Consider the following 7,980-nt stretch of genomic DNA (forward strand, 5'->3'; position numbering starts at 1 on the left):
AATTAATCTTTCCTTATAATGTTGATTTATGCAAAATCTATTTGATGGAATAAAATACTTTGATGGAATAAAATAGGTTCAACGTTGTGCTATATAATTATGTATTCGAATATCTATTTGGTTGAATATCATGATGCTATATATAATTTCAAAGGAGGAGATCAAGATAAATTCTACATGATAACTTGGAAAATAATTAGTCACGTACTGTACTAAAACCAACTAAACAATTCTTTTAGTGTAAAACTTGACAGAAATCTTTATAATCAATGATTTGACAAAAAAAAAAAAAAAAAAAAAAAAAAAAAGCCTAGATTATAAAAATTATATTAACCAACTCTTTAAAACAAAAAGTTGAAAATCCGAGGAGCGTTGTAACAACCCCTTGGAACAGGTTGTTATAACTCTTGTTATAAACTTATAATATATGTGCTCACCATCAAGCCCATATGCACCAGCAACTTCAAGCCCATGCTCCGCACACAGCAACTCCCAGTTAGTCCATATTTAATCCAGCTATAGATATGTTTGGCATGGAGCTTTTATGAGTTTTTAGAGTTTTAGGAGCTTCTAGCTTTAATTTTTTAAGAAAAAGCTCATACTCAATAAAAAATCTTGTTTGGTTGAATGAGTTTGAAGCTTTTAGGTTAGGAGCTTGAAGCTTTTGGTTAAACGCTCTTACTAGTAGCGTTTAGATGTAGCTACAAGCTTTTAGAGAAAAAATGACTATTTTAACCTCTAAAGATAATAAACTTTTTAATGCACAAGCTTTATAAATTTTAAGTTATGTCTATTTTGGTCATGTTATACATTTTATTAAAAGTTTCAGCTATTATGCCAAACCCCAAATATATCTAAAAGGATATAGCTAATAGCTATCAGCTTTCTGCCACCAGCCACCAGTTACTTTTGCCAAACATACCCTATATGTAATTTAACATAAATTAATTGACATTTATATTATTATTTTGATATTACAATCTATCTTAAATTACAAAGTCGGTGGCCTTTGCCACCGACAGCCCCACTCAAATTACATTTTTGTCCTTTGATATCTTCGTCACCGGTAACAATTTCTGACAGAGAGGCAAACATGGTATATCACCAAACAATTACACCAGTCACACACAACAGCTGCGGATCTATGAGAGATAGAGAGAGATGAAGAGACAAACAAAGTAGACTCCAAATAGTCATCGATTTGATGAGATGTTACAAAACCGCTCATGACCATGATATTGAAACCTTCAGAACCGTTAGTACCATAGACCCACCATCGCCGCCGCCGGGGTTCGGTCCCTCCGCCGATCCGGTTTGCCGGTTTGGCTATTTTCAGCAAATGTCAAAAATTCGGCTGGTTCGACCTGCAGGTTGTTGTTTTTTTGCCTTTTTTCACCCTAAACGACATGAATAGGTGGTCGGAGCCGAGTTTCTAGCAAAAAATCAACAAAACATCTCAACATCACTTCCGTTTCGTTTCGAACAGAACCGGAAACTGACCTGAAAAGTGATCGGAAACAGAAGCCGGTTCAACGGAACCAAACGAGCGGCGCTTAAATCGCCGGAAACGTGATCGTAGAAAGCGGTGGAGAGAAAGGGGGAGGCGGTGGAGTGATGATTATTGTTAGTGTGAGAAACAGAGAAAGGAGGAGTACATGACTGCTGATGTGGGATGATGGTTTTTAAGGGTGATGTGTGTGTAGTTTTGAGTTGTCATTTTATTGACAGAGTTGGATGATTATTTTTATTACTTTGGGTCTTTTCATTGACAAGGGACTAGATCTGGACTGGAAGCAACTCTTTGACATAATATTATAGTTTGTACGGTACAAGTAAGAAATGCATATTGGATTGGAAATAGCAAACAACCAGAGGTTTAGGTGTGGTAATATGAATGTGTAAGAGGGTTCACGAGATGGTCACAGGCAAAAGATACAAGCATACAAAACTTGGTATCTTTTCTTAGTATAAAGCATATTGCTCTATACAAAAAAACAAAAAAAAAAAAAAAACCCCCAAAAGTGACTTTTTTATATTATTTTTTATTTTTTATACAACTAATGCACCATTTAAGTTAACTTTTATTTTTTTAAAAATACTGATACACCATTTGAGTTACATATAATATATAAATATATTATTTATAATTTCATCGGTTCATAAATCCGGTCAGACAGGTTTATAAATATATTATTTATTATTTCATCCGATTCGTAAATTCAGTCCGACCAGTGAACCGGTAAGACATCCGGTTCAATGTCCGATCCGATCCTACCATGATAATGGTGGCATTTAGAGCATTTATTACTGTTGTAGCATATTAAATTTCCAGTATAAATTATAGATCATTTCAATATTATATATCTTAAAATATTTCGATGTAAGGAAAAAAAAACATTAGTTAAATAATAAGAAATAATAAAACAAAAACATAAATAAAAATTTAACATCGCAACGTTCAAGACATCCAACTTGAGATTTAATAGATTCAGCTTTCATTTTTTTGTAAGTTAACACGTTAACACCTAACTTATGGTAATTCACAACTTTAAGCCCTATTTTTCCTATTTAATAAGTTCACATTTCGTTTTCTCCAACATTTCAACTCTTTTGTTTAATTTACGTTTACGAATTTACACCGGAACGTGCAAAACATTCTACTTTTTTTCATGTGCCTAACCACGTTAATGTCATGAGCATAACGCGTGTAACGAAGTAAAAGATGCACCACATCACGCGCAGACATCACAGGTTAATGTCATCATTGTAACGCGTGTAACAAATTCGCAAACGCGACGTTGCCGCCGCAACGCACAACACATGTAAAAAACTAGCTAGAAATTAAAAGACACAATCGGTGGAAACCCCACCGGCTTTGCCTCCCCCCCCCCCCCATACTTTCACGATGTTACAATTTTAACCGATTGACTTTGATATCTTCACAGTTTCTTAAAATGGCAAATTTAGTCCCTAAACTACTACTCAATTTTACACATAATTTGCTTTTCACACCCCAACTTTGTTCATCAAATTTTATCTTTACCCTTTCTTAGCCCTTAAGTTTAGGAAATTCAATTTTTAACCACTTAACTTTTTATGAATTTTGTAAATGCCGCTTTGACCCCCTCGAGAGTTTTCGGCTTGACGATATAAATTCGAGTTAGTCGGGTCGCGTATAATACGTTATGATTGTACGATATAAATTCAATTTACGTTACGTTTTGATCCAATCGCAATGCAACCATAGGATACATTGGATTTAATCGGATACGTCAAAACGTGTGTTTTCATATGGTTAACATAACACATAACATTTGGACTAATACGTTCGATATTTACAAAGTACCTGCGCCGCAACGCGCGCAGGTCTTATTACTAGTTAAACTGAAAGTAAATATTATGTAATTTAACATGGAAGAAAAGTAATCATACATACATACCATTTAGTCCCATTAATTAATTTACTATAATTAATCTTAATTTTTATTTATGGTTCTATGTTACTCTAAAAATTAACTTTAGGTTTCATGATCAATACTCTTATGATCATGGTTGATTTAGTAATTCTAATCGATTCGAAGGATAAATCTACATCGGGAACACTCTTATATGTTATGACGAGTTGATCACCATATTAGTCGTCGGACAATCGGAGCGAAATCAAAATCTATGTCATACATTTTGAATCAGAAGGGGTTTTATCTAGATACCTTAACATCCAACCGGATTCAACGATGTGGAGCAACCAGATGATTCGACAAACAAATCAAGGTGAACAGTAAGCAGGATTAGCATTCGCGTACAATACACTGTGACGAGTTAACAATATACAAAATTTAGTCCGAACAAAAGAATGGTGATCTAGATACCTGTTCGTGAATCAGAGGACTCATCACTCGTGTGATAGAACTGAATGAACTAATTAGGGGCGGACATACCCACTTGGGTGGGTAGGCGGCCGCACCCCTTGAAAAAAAGGTTTTAGTGTTAAATTTTGCCCAAAATCTCGACCGCACCCCTTAAAAAATTTTCAATCGCACCCCTTGAAAATTTTCAACCGCCCCCCTTAAAAAAAATCTTATGAATTTAAAAAAAAAATGTAAACATTGATTTTTATTAAAATATAACCTAGTGTATATAATTATTATTTAACCACTTTACTTAACACTTTAACTCAATAACTTTCACTTAACATTTTAGGCATTAGCCCACTAAACTTGAAGTTAAATAAAATAACCCAACCCAACCACCCCTTCCAATTCTTTCTCCCACTCTCCCTCTTCTGATCGCGCAACGACTGACGCATGAAAGCAGTCAACAGGCACGACCGACAACCGCTGCATTCTTACCGGAAAAACTTGATTCCGGCCACCCCACCACCTGGAATACAAAATTTAACGAGGTACCTTCGTTTTCTATTGTGGTTTTTAGGAGAGATAGAGTTATAGAGATGTTAAAAGAGTTTGAAATTTTATGTGTTTTAATGATTTTTTTTTTTGTTGTTCTAGACTTTAGTAGCATGTTTTTGTTGTTTTGATGTTTTTTTTGTTGTTCTAGACTTTACTAGGGCTTGAAAATTATGGATCGATTTATATGTGATAGAAACCATAAGTAGGGAATTTTTGATGAGATTTCTCATGAGGAATTTATCTTTGATATTGATTCTGATAAAATGTTTAAAGACGAGCTCCATAGTTGTTTATCTAGTATATAGCAATAAACTTTTTTTTTCACTCAAATAAACTTTTTTGTTTTGCACTCAAATCAATTGGGTTATGGGTTTTCTACATTAGGGAATGTTATAGCCTATAAGTTCAAAACTAGGCAACGGTTTAATAATTCTAAATCAAACATATACCATTTTAAAAAAATAATGTTGTTAACCTTGAATGACCTTGTTAGGTGTTTGATATAATAATCATAAACATAGTTATTTTAAAATGAAGGCACAAGTTAGACATAATAAACATAAACATAATTATCACAAAATAATGTTTCACAGATCTATGTATTTAACGAGGAGATTTAAATTAAACAAAACAAACGATTGTGAAAGGGCGTAAACAAACGTAACGAACATATTGTCGAACGCTCACGAAAGCAATTGCATGACTGGATTTTTGTTAGTGTTCGACAAACTACCCGTAGAACGAAATTCCATGTTCATGTTCGTTCATTTATTAAACGAACTACTCGTAGAACAGTTCACGAACGGTATGTTGAACGCTTGGTTCATTTACAACTCTATTATCTATATATATTAATTTAGAATATAGTTAGGAATGATGACTCTTTCATTTTTAGTGTATTGTAATTTAATGAATTTTCGTTTATACCCCATGTACTTTACTCAGTTTTCACTTAATACTCGTCATTTAGCGATTTTTTATTTACACCCATTGTACTTTACTTTTTTTTGTCATTTCTTGAATTTTCTTTTACACCCTCTGACTTTGTCGTTTAGTCCCATCGTACTTTACTCCTTTTTCATTTACTGATTTTTTGTTTACACACTTTGGCTTTGTCATCTAGTAAATTTTTGTTTACGTTTTTGTACTTTACTTGTTTGTCATTTAATGATTTTTCAGTTATTACTTAGCATGGTTTTACGCCCCCCACCCTACATCGCTGCTAGTACGGTTTTCCCTGGCTTTGTCATTTAGTGGCTTTTTGTTACAACTTTGTACTTTACTCGATTGTCATTTAGTGAATTTTTGTTTGCTAGTTAGAACGGTCTTACCCCTTGTAACAACATGATATTTTCAAGTTTCGTTTTTCTATGGTACTTGTAACCCACCATTCTTCAACAAACGTTTTGATTTATCATATTGTTATTTTATATAAGTACATTTAAATTTTTAAATTTAGTATTAAATAAACGTTTATAAGTGAAAATTAATAATTGATTAAGCTTTCAAAATTTTAAAGTTTAAGCTTTAGTAGATATCTGCCTATCTGGGTTTTTGTGATCTCTATGAAAATAATATTGGTTTATTTTGATTACTCGTACTTATAATGTTTAACCAACAATGTCGTATTTTGTTATTATTATTATTACTATTTTATTATTATTATTATTATTATTATTATTATTATTATTATTATTATTATTATTATTATTATTATTATTATTATTATTATTATTATTATCATCATTAGAGTAAACTGCAATTTTACCCTCTGGGGTTTAGGGTGATTGACACCCTTGCCCCCCCTAACGAAATAATTGCAATTTTACCCCCAACGTTTGCTGTTATGTCGCAACCTTACCCCCCGGCTTCAAATTTGTTGACTGATCTGTTGACTATAACTTGAAATGACTATAATGCCCTTTCATATTACCCCCTGTGTTTTGTTCACTCTGTGATATTACCCCCTGCCACCACTGCCACCACCATTCACCACCATTGCCACCTCCAGCCACCACCCTCAACCACCTCCAGCCACCCATAATTCGGTAGTTCAAATTCCATTTTCTTTTTTTCCATTGATTAGGGAAGGGTTGTTTGATTACGTGTGGGTGCAGTTTTACAACAATGAACAATGCCAGTATAGGGCGAATGCTGACGCTTTATTAGCGAGATGGAACGAGTGGACTCAGGTGACCACAAATACGATTTTCTTGGGGGTACCAGCAGCTTCGGGAGCTGCCCCAAGCGGAGGATATATTCCACCAGATACTCTTACCTCTCAGATTCTTCCTTCAATCAAGAGTTCTCCCAAGTATGGTGGAGTCATGTTGTGGGACATGTTCTATGATAAACAGAGTGGATACAGTGACGCTATCAAAGGCAGTATAAACTAGTTCTAAAGTGATAGCCTTTGTATACTTTATTATGTTTGTGTGATGGAATAACTTCATATCGTCAGATATGATCAGATGATTTTGTTTCTGTAACAGTCAGAGGCGTCTCTGAAAATTCACGTACCCTGTTCAAGATTGAAAAAATGTGCTCTTACATTATGTTTTGTTATTATTTAAAAAAAAATCAAATTAACATTGGGCTCAACAAAACTAATTTCAAGTGGGCTAAATTCTAAACCATAAAAAATGATTTGTAAATGAGCCTATATTGAAAGTGGTATGTGTTTACTGTTTAAAAAAAAATAACATATACGTATCGGATTTTTTTTAATCGCATGCCCCTCAAAAATCGCGGGCCTTGTGCGGAGGTCCTCCCCGCACACCATCAAAGCCTCCCATGGTAACAGTTATACCTAGTGCAAATCAATAAAACAATTATAGTATTTTTAATGATATGGCTAATTTTGATTTAAAATACTAAATCTGATACATAAATAATAAAATATAGTGGCTACAAATACAAAAACTGAACTGCAACTTACATTAGAAATGGATTGCAGAAGCATAAAAACGGGATTAGAAAACAGAGATGAAGAGAAATGAAACAAATGTTAACTGGATGATGCAAAAATGAACTTAGTTATAAGTCTTTAATCTCCTTTTGTGGCGGCTACACCTTTCTGACCTGAATATTATGGGTGGACTGGAACCGCCAGATGGGTTGTCTGCCACTCTGAAGAAGAGCTACATGCTCACCTTCCTTCATCATCCCTTGATTTTGTACACACACAAATGCCATTTCATATTCAAGAATGCTATATGCGAACAGATATCAATGTTAAACATGTGCAAGATTGCTTAATTAGTGACAAAACACTGAAAAATGATTGAGGGTGGTAGCTGGAGGTGGCAGTGGTGGTTGTGGTGGTGAATGGCGGTGGCAGTGGTGGCAGAGGGGGTAATATCACAGAGTGAACAAAACACAGGGGGTAATATGAAAGGGCATTATAGTCATTTCAAGTTATAGTCAACAGATCAGTCAACAAATTTGAAGCCGGGGGGTAAGGTTGCGACATAACAGCAAACGTTGGGGGGGTAAAATTGCAATTATTTCGTTAGGGGGAGTAAAGGTGCCAATCACCCTAAACCCCAGGGGGTAAAATTGCAGTTTACTC

General features: G+C 34.3%; 1 long non-coding RNA gene across 1 annotated transcript; it reads right to left on the reverse strand.

Annotated features, from left to right (window-relative positions):
- Positions 1-930: 930 nt before the first annotated feature.
- LOC110872033 lies at positions 931-1,764 on the reverse strand. The gene is made up of 2 exons (XR_002554065.2): positions 1,501-1,764; positions 931-1,432 (listed from the first exon to the last, which is right to left on the reverse strand). It is a non-coding gene; the product is annotated as an uncharacterized LOC110872033 (long non-coding RNA).
- Between the last annotated feature and the right edge of the window lie 6,216 nt (positions 1,765-7,980).

Source organism: Helianthus annuus, chromosome 8 (genome assembly GCF_002127325.2).
Source record: "Helianthus annuus cultivar XRQ/B chromosome 8, HanXRQr2.0-SUNRISE, whole genome shotgun sequence".
NCBI classification, from domain to species: domain Eukaryota; kingdom Viridiplantae; phylum Streptophyta; class Magnoliopsida; order Asterales; family Asteraceae; genus Helianthus; species Helianthus annuus.